This window comes from Phyllobates terribilis, unplaced genomic scaffold (genome assembly GCF_046119375.1).
Source record: "Phyllobates terribilis strain yellow unplaced genomic scaffold, ASM4611937v1 Scaffold_13__5_contigs__length_258822181, whole genome shotgun sequence".
In the NCBI taxonomy this organism is placed as follows: Eukaryota; Metazoa; Chordata; class Amphibia; order Anura; family Dendrobatidae; genus Phyllobates; species Phyllobates terribilis.
This window is the reverse complement of record NW_027362773.1, coordinates 181,419,905-181,434,114: the sequence shown is the minus strand read 5'-3', so window position 1 is coordinate 181,434,114 and position 14,210 is coordinate 181,419,905. Positions and strand designations below refer to the sequence as shown.

The window sequence follows — 14,210 nt, the reverse complement described above, 5'->3', positions numbered from 1 at the left end:
ATCACCTCACCAACTGTTTTAAGCTTTCAAATTACTAATCATGTTTATGTGTATCTTGGCTGGAAAATAATTTGGGCCTTGTAGCAGTGTGCAATACTGATTCTATTAGGCCATTTATACTAAACTCCACCAGATTTAAAATTACTAATCATGTTTATCTGTATCTTGGCTGGAAAATAATTTGGCCCTTGTAGCAGTTTGCAGTACTGATTCTATTAGGTCATCTATACTAAGCTCCACCAGCTTTCAAATTAATAATATTTTTTAACTGCATCTAGCCCGGAAAATTATTTTGGGGCTCCTAGATGCGCAAGACACATGAGTGCCTTCTTGTTGCACTACCTGCAACATGATCCTCAAATTATCAGAATTCGAAATAATCCTGACTACTGGGTTGCCACACTCTTAGATCCCCCACACTCTTCGATCAACCTTTTCATTTTAATAAAGAACAAAAAAATGGTCATTTTTGAAATTATAAGCATTAGCAGGTTATTAGAAACTGAAATCAAACAGTTTTCAAATCAAAACTTTATTTTAGGTGATGTTACATTTTCACATAGGACCCCTTGTTCGAAAGGAGCTTCTGAACACTCTCGTCCATTGAATTTGTCAGGTTTTGGATGGTTTCTGCTTCAATTGTTTTGCATGAGGACAGAATACCCTCCCAGATCTGTTACATAGATGTGAACTGCCTCACGCCATCATAGACACTCCTTTTGATGATGCTCCAGAGGTTCTGAATGGGGTTGAGGTCAGGGGAGCATGGGGGTCACACCTTAAGTTTATCCCCTTTTATGCCCATATCAGCCAGAGATGCAGATGTGTTATGTGCAGCATGAGACGGTGCATTATCATGCATGAAAATGATCTTGCTGCGGAATACACGGTTCTTCATCTTGAACCATGGCAGGAAGTGCTGTTTGAGAAACTCCACATACATTATGGAGTTCATCTTTACCCCTTCAGGGATCCTAAAGGGGCCGACAATCTCTCTCCCCATGATTCCAGCCCAAAACATTACTCCACCTCCTCCTTGTTGGCGCTGTAGCCGTGTTTGCATGGGGTGTCCATCAACCAGCCATCCTCCACGCCATCCATCTGGACCATCGAGCGTTGCACGGCACTCATCGGTGAACAAAACAGTTTTGAAGTCAGTCTTCATGTATTGTTTGGCCCACTGGAGCCATTTCTGCTTGTGTACAGTGGATAGAGGAGGTCGACAGGATGGCTTACGCACAGCTGCAAACCTCTGAAGGACCCTTCATCTTGTTGTTCGGGGGACGTTGGAGGCACCAGCAGCTTCAAAAACTTGTCTGCTGCTATGACAAGGCTTTTTTGCCGCTGCTCTTTTAACCTGACGTAATTGCCTGTAGGAAAGAGTCCTCAATTTTCCCTTGTCAGCACGCAAACATGTGTACTGTGAATCAGCTACATACTTTTTGATAGTGCGATGATCACGATGAAGTGTCTTGGCAATGTTGATTGTAGTCATGCCTTGACCTAAACACTCCACAATTTGTTGCTTCTCAGCAGCCGACACATCCTTTTTCTTTCCCATTTTGGCAGAAAATGTAGGGTGATTAATAATGTGGGACAGCCTTCTTAAGTAGTCTTGCCTTTCATTGGACACACCAGCCAAACTAATTAGCACAGGTGTCTGCAATTGCTTACAGTGATATAAAGAGCCCTGACACACATCACCATCAATGAGTTTAACTGAAAACAAAAAAATTCTTACCTTATCTCTCGTAAACACTTTTTGCATAATAATTTGGAACACAGTGTACATGTGCTTTTCCACAAAACACCAGTGGTTCACGTAGTGAATCTTACAGTTCTAACTTGCCAACCGTGGTCTGTATGGAGATGTTCAATAAAGGGCCCAAAATTAAGATAACATAGATGGGAGAGGTTTCTATGAATACGAATTCCTAAGTATTTGATACCCTGTGAGGGCCAGGCAAAGGGAAAGTTGGAATGGATGGAATCCTGTATGGTTTTGAGGAGGGAGACATCGAGGGCCTCAGACTTCGCTGCATTGATTTTAAAATTAGACCATGTAACAAAGTGATATATTTCAGCCATAACAACAGGGATGGATATATGTGATTGAGTGATATATACTAGGACATCATCAGCAAATGCAGATCACTTGTATTCGGTGCCTCCCACCTCAATCCACCTAATATTGTGGTTATGGCGAATTGATGAGAGCAGGTGCTCCGTCACTAGGATGTATAAGAGAGGAGACAGAGGACATCCCTGCCTTGTACCATTGGTGATTATGAAAGGTGATGAAAATGTTCTATTTATCTTCAGCCTAGGTGATGTATTGCGATACAGGGCTGTGATTTTGGCTATAAAAGGGTCCCCTAGACCCCTACCTCAAGCTTTTTAAGAGAATAATATATGGCGTGCGAGGAGACTCTATGGAATGTTTTCTCAGCATCCAATGAGAGTATCTAATTACAAATTTTTAACTGCATCTAGCCCAGGAAATACTTTGTGCCTAGTAGCAGTGTCTGCTAGTCAGCGGATTATCCCAGCTGTTAAGCAAGCTACACCACCTGTAGTTTGGACACCAAATTTTTTCAAAGGAAATGGTTCGGGCCCCCGGGACACTCAGTGAAGAGCATTGGGGAGGCACCCCAAGGCACAGGGGCTGGGACTGGCGGTAGGACGCCTTGCGGTGGACCGCCAAGCTCGATCCTAATAAAAGCTTTTTAACTGCAGCAGATTTAGTGGACGCTACTGGAGCTGGAATTACGCGGCTGCTTGCATGAGACTTGCCCTCCAATAGATCCTTGTAAGAGCATTTAAAGTGTACTCATTCAAATTAGAGAGACAATTTAAATTAAAAAGATTAGACCTGCCTCCACCGCAAGGGGGCTCGCTCGACCCACCAGCGGACAGGCACCAGTATTGGGAGAGGGGGGCTGGCCGTCAGGATCCACGGCGGCTATGGGAGAGGGAACGGACTGGCCGTGTCGGCATCGCACTTTTTTGGTTTTAGAAGGGCATGACATGCCTATATCTGTGTCTCCCCCTCCTTTTACTCCTCCACCACTTTTCTTTTCGCATGACTATATGTACTTGTCATTTTTCCATGTGTTAGTTGTGTCTTCTGAGCAGTTTTTTTTTGCTCGCAAAATGCTGCGAACATGTCTCAGGAAGCTTCCAGGGGTCTTTCTAACCTTCTCATTGACTTGTATTGCAAGTATAAAGCAAGCAAACTATACCTTAAGAATGATATGCTCACTTCTGTTAACCGCTTGGCGTTTTGGGAAACTTGATGAGGTTAAAAGACGCGCAATACCTGATCATATGAACAGCAAGTCTTTTTACATGGAAATGAATCTTTTCAAACTTTTGAGCATTTTCAGAGCCTTTTTCAGGAGGTGTTTGGAACAAAGTCACTCGATATCCGCCTTATGAATTTTAAAAAACCTTGAACTGTACAAGCTTCCAATTGATGATACCTTTAAATCAGATTTTTACATTTCAGTGAGGCCTGGAATTTTGTTTCCAATTGAACTCTTCCATTTTCTGAAATGTCTTCCAGAAGGATAATCACTGATATTGATCATGGTGCTATAAGAAAAGGTGTGAAACTCATAAGGGTGAAACAGCCGCTGAGTGGTTAAGGCGTTGGACTAGAAATCCTTTTGGGTCTCCCCACGCAGGTTCAAATCCTGCCGACTACATTTAACTTCATGTAACATTTTGACTAATTATCTGAGTAGATCAATTTGCACATTCCCAAGTCTACACCAGACTCTTTTAAACAGCTATATTGGTGTCTGACCAGTCAGGGAGAAACTATTACAGTTTTTTTTTACGGCAAAAACAGGATAATACAGAGATTTGACCCATGGAACTGCAAAACCACAATTATATTTTTCTGGCCTACACCGACTCTTTTAAGCAGATAAATTGTCTGAACAGTCAGGGAAACACTATTACTGTTTTTTTTTACGGCAAAAAATGGAAAAAGCAGGATAATACAGAAATTTGACCCGTGGAACTGCAAAACCACAGTTATAGTTATGTGGCGTTCACCAGACTCTTTTAAACAAATATATTGGTGTCTGACCAGTCAGGGAGACACTATTACAGTTTTTTTTACGGCAAAAAATGCCAAAAGCAGGATAATACAGAGATTTGACCCGTGGAACTGCAAAACAACAGTTATAGTTATGTGGCATACACCAGACTCTTTTAAACAGATATATTGGTGTCTGACCAATCAGGGAGACACTATTACAGGTTTTTTTTACGGCAAAAATACCAAAAGCAGGATAATACAGAGATTTGACCCGTGGAACTGCAAAACAACAGTTATAGTTATGTGGCATACACCAGACTCTTTTAAACAGATATATTGGTGTCTGACCAATCAGGGAGACACTATTACAGGTTTTTTTTACGGCAAAAAATACCAAAAGCAGGATAATACAGAGATTTAACTCGTGGAACTGCAAAACCAAAGTTATAGTTATGTGGCGTATACCAGACTCTTTTAAACAGATATATTGGTGTCTGACCAATCAGGGAGACACTATTACAGTTTTTTTAATGTCAAAAAATGCCAAAAATAGGATAATACAGAGATTTGACCCGTGGAACTGCAAATCCACAGTTATATTTTTCTTGCCTGCACCAGACTCTGGCCTGCACCAGATGTCTTTTCAGCACTGTATGCATGTGTCAAACAGCACATGGCCAGATAAGATTGTAAAATGTTAAAGTGACATTTCCCGGTGAATGCATTTGTCACGGTTGAAAGCAATACAAAAGTGCAAAATTGCATGAAAAATGCTACTTGTGAACATAGCCCAAGGTGTGGAGGAGTATTTTTGTTTTTGGTTATTTATTTTACCTTATACATAAGTTTTTACCCTTGAAAGGAAATTCCTTAACATATTTCACAGGAAAAACCGTGTCAGTTTCCTTTTTGAACATTTTACTGTGAGCCCGTAAATGTGGCTTAAGACCTCTCACCACGTTGTTGACAGCAGTGACCTGGGGGTCAGAAATGCTTCCTGGGGCAATCCCCATGCTGCCCCCATGTCTTTTGAGCACTGTAACTATCGTTTTGGGCACTTTTTAGGCTTTCTACAGACTGCCGGTGGTGCCGCCGCAAAAATGCTCGGGTCTCCCATAGACTAACATTGGGCTCGTTGCTCGGATCGAGCACCCGAGTATCACGTGAGCTCGGCCCGAGCTTCGAGCACCCGAGCATTTTAGTGCTCGCTCAACACTAATAGTGTCTCCTGATTTTTCAGACACAAATATATCTGTTGATAATAGTCTGGTGAAGGCCAGAGAAATAGAGGTGTGGTTTTGCAGTTCCACGGGTTAAACCTCTGTAATATCCACTTTTGGGCCATTTTTACCTAAAAAAAAACAGGTTGAGTGTGTCGCTCACTGTTCAGCCGCAAATATATCTATTAAATATTTATGGTATACCCCAGTAAACAATAACTGTGGTTTTGCCATTCCACGGTAAAAAATCTCTATTATTCAGGTTTCGTTTTTTTTTCCGCAAAGAAAAACAGTAATAGTTTCTCCCTGATTGTTCTGATTGTTTAAAAGAGTCGGGTATAGGCCAGAGAAATAGCACTGTGGTTTTTCTCTTCCATGGTTCTAATCTACTTTTTATTACCCTTTTTTCCATTGATAGTGCGAGTGTAAGCTATTTTGCTTCCTTTACAATGGGCAAGGTGCGTGGCAAGGGATGTGGAACTGGAAGTTCTGGTGATGGTGCGTGCAGAGGACGGGGCCGTGGCCAAGGTGAAAATGTGCCACAACCAACAGCCACATGTTCTTGCTCTCACTTCTTGACTGAATTACTAGGGAAGCACAGAAAAACACCAGTATTGCGAACTGATCAGTGTGAACAGGTTATTAATTGGATAGCAGATAATACTTCCACTTACCTGGGCACCACCACCTCCGGTCTGTCTTCCACACGGTCAAATCTTAGTAGCCGTGAGTCTCAACTGCATACTCCTCCTCACCCTGATGCTCCTTCCTTCCACCATGCCGAGTGTCATCAGACATCAACTGATCCCACACTTGGACACTCTGAAGAGCTGTTCACTGGTCCATTTCCTGATTTGTGCCCCTCGTCTGCTCCGCTTGAAGTGGTGGAAGAGGAGATCCCATGTAGCAATGCCCAAATATTTGAACAGCTATGGCCACAGGAAGTCGACGCTGGCAATTTGTCACAAGAGGTGGACGATGACGAGACACAATTGCCAGGAAGTGAGGAGGAGGATCGTGGTGCGCAAGTGGAAGAGGAGGAGGTGGTGGCAGGAGGATATGCAGAGCAAGGCCAGCAGCACACAGGGGGAGGGAGGCAGAGAAACTCAACAGGCAGGAAGAAGCAGTGTGGTGGCCGCACACAGAAGGCAGGCAACAGTTCCCCGTAACACCAACACGAGGGACGTTGCCAGTACAACCTGTAGGTCTTCCAGAGTCTGGAATTTTTTTAAAGACTCTGATGATAACCCCAAAAAAGCCATTTGTACCACGTGCCATGCCAGCATCAGCAGGGGTGACAAAACTACCAGCCTGACCACCACCAGCATGATCAGGCACATGGCAGCAAAGCACCCGACCTTGTAGGGTGAACCCCAGGGTCCACGACCAGTGTCAGCGGGTGTCACCACTGCTTCTTCCACTGTTGTGTGTGCAATAGAACCCCCTTGTTGTGTGTGCAAGGCAATCACCTGTCCATACTGCATGCACAGATGCCCCCTCCTCTCAGTCTTCACTTGTTATGGCAGTTTCTCAAGAAAGAGCATCAACGTCCACGTCCACGTCCCACCGCAGCGTTCAATTGTCCATATCCCAGACCTTTGAACAAAAGAGGAAATTCGCAGCCAACGCCCCACAGGCCACAGTCCTAAATTCGCACATTTCACGACTGCTTGCGTTTGAAATGCTGCCTTTTAGGCTGGTAGAGACGGAATCCTTCCGCAACCTTATGGCGGTGGCCGTCCCTCGGATCTCGGTCCCCAGCCGACACTATTTTGCCCGGTGTGCCATCCTCGCACTACACGAGCATGTGTCCCAAAACATCTGCCGTGCCCTCAACAACGCAGTTACTGGGAAAGTCCACCTGACAACGGACACGTGGACAAGTGCTTGTGGCCAGGGATTTTACATCTCCCTGATGGCACACTGGGTAAACATAGTGGAAGCCGGGACCCAGTCGGACCTTGGGATGGAACACATCCTCCGGACACCGAGGATTGCGGGCCCTATGTCAGTCAGAGTTTCCCCCACAGTGTACAGCTCCTGCGCATCATCCTCCTCCTCCTCCTCATGTTCAGCCTCCATCTCAGATATCACCACATCAGTTACAAGCTGAAAGCACAGCAGTACTGCCTCTGCTAAGCGGCAACAGGCTGTGCTGAAACTCATAAGCTTAGGTGAGAAACCTCACACTGCTTGTGAGTTGTGGACAGCTGTGAAAGAGCAGGCAGATCCGTGGCTGACACCGCTGAACCTACATCCAGGCATGGTCGTGTGTGACAATGGCCATAACCTGGTGGCGGCTCTGAGGCGAGGCGAGATCACACACGTACCATGCCTGGCTCATGTGCTTAATCTCGTGGTTCAGCGGTTTCTTAAATCGTACCCCGAGTTGCCAGATCTGCTCGTCAAAGTACGCCGCCTGTCAGCTCATTTTCACAAGTCGGCTACAGCTTCTGCCGCCCGTGCTGTGTTGCAGCATCATTTGCAGCTTCCGTCACACTGACTGGTGTGTGATGTCCCCACACGTTGGAACTCTACCCTCCACATGTTGCAAAGGATTTGTGAGCAGAAGAGAGCAGTTGTGGAGTACCAACGGCAACAAGGCCATCGATATTCAGGTCAGACTCCACACATAAGACCTCAGGAGTGGACCTGAATGTATGACATATGTACCATCTTGACAAACTTTGAGGAGTCCATCAAGATGGTGAGTGGCGATGACGCCATCAGTAGTGTCAGCATTCCACTTGTCTGTCTTTTGTAACGTTCTCTGCAGAGAATTAAATAGGAGGCATTGCAGCCAGAGTATGATGAGATGGATCAAGAAGCCATATCGGTCGATCACACACAGCCCAGCCTCATCTCATCCCAACTTGCTTTGGGAGACAATGAGGGAGAGGAGGAGGAGGAGGAAGAAGAACAGGAGCTTGTATCATGCGCGGTAGACGGTAGTATCTGTACAACTGTCATACTGTTGATTCAGCGTGGGTGGCCTGAGGACAGGGGGGAGGAGGAGGAGTACATGGTCAGTCGTCATCTTGGTGAGGACACGGAAGTCTTGCCCATTACCGGTCTGGCACGCATGGCTGACTTTATGTTACGCTGCCTTAATCGTGACCCTCGCATTGTCAAAATGTTGGGTGACCGTCATTGCTGGTTGGTGACACTTTTAGACCCCCGCTACAAGGAGAACTTTCACTCTCTTTTTCCTGAGGTGGAGAGGTCTACAAAAATGGGGCAGTACCAGAAGGCCCTTGCTGCAGAACTGTTAAAAAATTCCCATCTGAACACGCTAGCGGCTGAGTTCACAGTTCGTTGCCCAACCAAGGCTTACATGCGAGAGAGACGCTACTCCAATCCAGCAGAGGCAGGGGAACACTGTCAATGTTCTGGGACAGTTTTCTCAGACCCTCCCTTCGGACAGACCCTGAGGCACGGGGTACTCTCACAAGGAGTGGAAAGTTTCAAAAGATGGTGAGGGAGTACCTTGCCGACCGTACCAGCATCCTCCGTGATTCCTCTGTGCCTTTTAATTATTGGGTATCCAAGCTGGACACTTGAAATTATCTCGTTCTGTACGCCTTGAAGGTCCTGGCCTGCCCTGCTGCTAGCGTGTTATCGTAGCGTGTTTTTAGTGCCGCTGGGGGAATTCTAACGGATAATCGCATTCGCCTGTCAACTGACAATGCTGACAAGCTGACCCTTATCAAAATGAACAAGGGCTGGATTGGGCCAGACTTCTCATCACCACCAAATGACAACAGAGTAACATAAAGTCAAATCCACTGTGCTATTTTGGGAGGTGTATTCACATGCACCGCTTCACACCCACACATGGGTATACTCTTCCTCATTTCGGCTGCTTTATGTTCTTCTCCTTATCCTCAGCCTCCACCACCACTATACCACCAGGGTGACCATGGTCCGTGTTGTCATTATTGAAAGTTCCTCCGTCCTTATTTTTGTCAGCTTTTGCTTGGAAGGCATAAGCAAAGACTGTGGGAGACCCACTCCCCAATAATGGGAATAATATTTTTAAGATGCTGTACTGTATAGCTCTTGTAAGGGGCATTAAAACCGTCTTGTTAAGCTACTGTGACCTTCACCACTTTTGCAAGGGGCATTAAAACCATCTTGTTAAGCTACTGCAACCTCCACGTCTCTTCCTAGGGGCATTAAAACCTTCTTCTTAAGCTACGGTGACCTCCACCACTTTTCCAAGGGGCATTAAAACCATCTTGTTAATTTACTGGGACATCCACGTCTCTTCTGAGGGGCATTAAAAGCATCTTGTTAAACCAGTCTGAACTCCACAGCTCTTCCAAGGGGCATTGAAATGTTGTTTTTAATTAACTCTAACCTCCACGACTCTTTGAACGGGCATTGCATTTCCTCCTAAATTTTGGCAGCTTTTGCTTTGAAGGCATAGGCAAAGACAATGGTAGACCCACTCCCCAATAATGGAAATAATGCTTGTAATATGCTGTACTGCATGGCTCTTGTAAGGGGCATTGCAAGTTCCTCCGTCCTAATTTTTGGCAGCTTTTGCTTGGAAGGCATAAGCAAAGACTATGGGAGACCCACTTCCCAATAATGGGAATAATGTTTTTAAAATGCTGTACTGTAAGGCTCTTGTAAGGGGCATTAAAAGCATCTTGTTAAGCTACTGCGACCTCCACCACATTTCCAAGGGGCATTAAAACCGTCTTTTTAAGCTACTGTGACCTCCACCAATTTTCCAAGGGGCATTAAAACCGTCTTGTTAAGCTACTGGGACCTCCACCACTTTTAAAAGGGGCATTAAAACCGTCTTGTTAAGCTACTGCGACGTCCACGTCTCTTCCGAGGGGCATTAAAACCGTCTTGTTAAGGTACTGTTACTTCCACCACTTTTCCAAGGGGCATTAAAACCATCTTGTTAAGCTTCTGTGACCTCCACCACTTTTCCAAGGGGCATTAAAACTGTCTTGTTAAGCTACTGTGACCTCCATGTCTTCTCCGAGGGGCATTAAAACCATCTTGTTAAGCTACTGGGACCTCCATGTCTTTTCCTAGGTGCATTAAAAGCGTCTTGTTAAACCACTCTTAACTCCACAGCTCTTCCAAGGGGCATTGAAATGTTGTTTTTAATTAACTCTAACCTCCACGACTCTTCGAACGGGCATTGCATTTCCTCCTAATTTTTGGCAGCTTTTGCTTGGAAGGCATAGGCAAAGACTATGGGAGACCCACTCCCCAATAATGGTAATAATGTTTTTAATATGCTGTACTGCATGGCTCTTGTAAGGGGCATTGCAAGTTCCTCCATCCTAATTTTTGGCAGCTTTTGCTTGGAAGGTATAGGCAAAGACTATGGGAGACCCACTCCCCAATAATGGGAATAATGTTTTTAATATGCTGTACTGCATGGCTCTTGTACGGGGCATTGCAAGTTCCTCCTTCCGAATTTTTGGCAGCTTTTGCTTTGAAGGTATAAGCAAAGACTATGGGAGACGCACTCCCCAATAATGGGAATAATGTTTTTAAGATGCTGTACTGTATGGCTCTTGTTAGGGGCATTAAAACTGTCTTGTTAAGCTACTGCGACCTCCAACACTTTTCCAAGGGGCATTAAAACTGTCTTGTTAAGCTACTGTGACCCCAACGTGTCTTCCAAGGGGCATTAAAACCGTCTTGTTAAGCTACTGTGACCTCCACGACTCTTCCAACGGCATTGCATTTCCTCCTAATTTTAGTCAGCTTTAGCTTTTCAATGCATAGGCGAACACGAAGGGAGACCCACTCCCCAATAATGGGTAGAAGGTTTTTAGTACGCTGTAATCCACGTCTGTTTCAAGGGGCATTGCAGTTCCTCATAATTTTTGGAAAGCCTTCCATTCACTGCTCAGGCAAACAGTACACAGGAGACCCAGTTGTTATAAATGGAAAAAAATGGTTTAGTTCAGGCCCTCTGACCTCTATGTCACTTCCAAGGGGCATTGGAGTGCCTCGAAATTTTTGGTAGGCATTGCACTCACTGTATGCCCTATAACTGTGTAGCCGAACCGCTCCTTTTGGTACAGAAACATATCCTACAAGACATGTGCGGTTGACTGGCCTGATATTGATGTGAATGGTCCCTCTTCCTCCTGCTCTTTCTCCTTTGCCACTACCTCATCCATCATTTATCACCTGAAGCTTTGTTTTAACGGGAGCCATAGAACTGGGATAGTAGCAGGAAAACATCCAGCAATCCTCGGAGGAGGTAGGATATGCGCCAAAACGCTGACCACCTCAGGCCTAGCCGCTACTACATACATGCACTTGCATTCCAAGAAAACAAAGCAGATGCTAACTTCTATCATCATCATGCTCCTCACCTTGGCACTCTCAACTCCCCTGATGGAGAAGCCAGGGCCCACCACAGGAGTCTGGTTCTCTGGTGAGCTCGTCCAATGCTGCCCTAAAGCAAGCCAGGCTAAGAAAAGTGTGTGGGAAGGTAACAGGAGATATAGGGGAGGCTGGAGACCGTTTATGGACACCCGGCCGCCCCCAGGCGGCTGGGGACCGTGTGTGGACACCCGGCCGCGGGACGGCTGGGGACCGAGTATGGACACCCGGCCGCCCCCTGGCGGCTGGGGACCAAGCGTGGACACCCGGCAGCCGGGTGGCTGGGGACTGGGTATGGATACATTGCTGCTGAAGCAGCCATGAGGTAGTGGCCAGCTTCGGCCTCCTCCAAACTAAAAGGTCCCATTTGAAGTGAAAGCTAGCAGTATGGTATTGCAGCCTGCGGGTGGGAGGGTGGTTGGTTGGCTGCATATTTGCGCTTGCATTTCAAGGAATGGGGGAGGTACTATTAAACACTGCCCTGGGACAAGGACTTGCACGGGGATAGTTGCAAGTCTGCATCTTCTGATGCGGCAAGGATCACTTCTGATGGGCACACTTTTAGGCAGTGACATGGGTGTCAGAGATGTTTCCAGGGGTCTTCCCTATGCTGTTCCCATGTCTTTTCAGCACTGTATGCATGTGTCACACAGCACATGGCCAGATAAGATTGTAAAATGTTAAAATGACATTTCCCGGTGAATGCATTTGTCACGGTTGAAAGCAATACAAAAGTGCAAAAACGCATAAAAAATGCTACTTGTGAACATAGCCCAAGGTGTGGAGGAGTATTTTTTTTGGGGTTATTTATTTTACCTTTTACACAAGTCTTTACCCTGGAAAGGAACCTCCTTAATATATTTCACAGGAAAACCGTGTCTGTTTCATTTTTGAGCGTTTTATTGTGAGCCGTTAAAAGTGGCTTAATACCTCTGACCACATTTTTGACAGCAGTGACCTGGGGGTCAGAAATGCTTCCAGGGGCGATTCCCATGATGTCCCTATGTCATTTGAGCTCTGTCACTATCGTTTTTGGGCACTTGTTAGGCTTTTAAATGACTGCCGGAGGTGCCGCCGCAAAAATGCTCGGGTCTCCCATAGACTAACATTGGGCTTGTTGCTTGGGTTGAGCACCCGAGTATCACGGTGAGCTCGGCCCGAGCTTCGAGCACCAGAGCATTTTAGTGCTCTCTCAACACTAATAAGGATGAAACAGCGTCTGAGTATTTGTGGGCGAGTGGTTAAGGCGATTGACTAGAAATACATTTGGGGCTCCCCGCGCAGGTCCAAATCCTGCCGACTACATCTAACTTCATGTAACATTTTGACTAATTATATGAGTAGATCAATTTGCACGTTCCCAAGTCTATCCCAACGGAAATGGTCTGTAATCTTTGGATCAGATTTGTAGAACCAGCTTAACAGCATCGGTAGATCTTCTTTTGATTATTCAGCCTGGTGCGTTGTCACTTGTGCGTCACACCACCAATCAAAAAAAGTTAAGAGGGTGCCATCAGGTATGTGGTGCAACTCCTCCTTTTTTCCAGCGAACACAGACCACTGCCGTGACTGATGGACTGGGATATGAACTTTGATTTGCACCAACTCTACTTGAATTATCTTTCCGATGGAACCTTTAAGCACACCATGAAAAATCTTTAGTGACTTCTGGATGAGCAAAAGTTTTGCAATTTCTTTTTTTCTCACCCTTTTTCCAGCTAATAGATCCAGCACGCTAATTATTAGCCAGATTTCATCAACATTTTAAAACTGTCCTTGTGATATCATGGAACTTTAAGCACACCTGTGGAATAAAAAGGGAGGAGATATTAATTTAGCACTGTGTATTAGATATACATTTACAGAACAGCTTTAGAACCTGTTTTCACCATAATGCATGAATTTCCCAGGTTCCACTGAGATTTGAACTCAGATCACTGGAATCAGAGTGAATTTCTCACATTTCCACAATTTACACATGCTCTTTTACCATTTTCAAAAGAAAATCCAGCCTATTCCATCAGTCATATGGTTCCATGGTGTAATGGTTAGCACTCTTGACTCTGAATCCAGCTATCTGAGTTCAAATCTCAGTGGAACCTGAGAAGTTCTTTCTGCACAGCAGTTTAATGTTTTCTGCTCACACTCAATTTGCCAATGCACATGGTTTAACATAAAAAGAGAAAGTTGAAATCCACATGGCAAATAAGATCTACACTCCCTGACAGAAGTTATGTCTCTTATCCATGTTATGTAAATAAAAGCTTATAACCTGATGTTAATTTCATCCATTGGTTTTATAAATTACTCTTTTGAAAGCTGAAACCCTTCCAAATTTGGTTTAGGTTAAGAAAATAAATTGTCATCAATGCTGAAATATTGATAATTAAATGAACACAGAATGGTCAGATTTTGGCAAGACAAAAGTTTTGTTGCCCACAGAAAGTAATGTGATATTCAAACAAATAATTATCTTAAAATACAAATATATGTTGCATAACATTTGTGAATGAAGTTGTGGTGCTGTTAGAGTCATATTTAATATTTTGTGTCACTTCCATGAGCTTGAAGGA

The 14,210-nt window shown here is 44.8% G+C and overlaps 1 non-coding gene across 1 annotated transcript; it reads left to right on the top strand.

Annotated features, from left to right (window-relative positions):
• Positions 1-13,667: 13,667 nt before the first annotated feature.
• TRNAQ-CUG (transfer RNA glutamine (anticodon CUG)) lies at positions 13,668-13,739 on the top strand. The gene has a single exon. It is a non-coding gene; the product is annotated as a tRNA-Gln (tRNA).
• Positions 13,740-14,210: the final 471 nt, after the last annotated feature.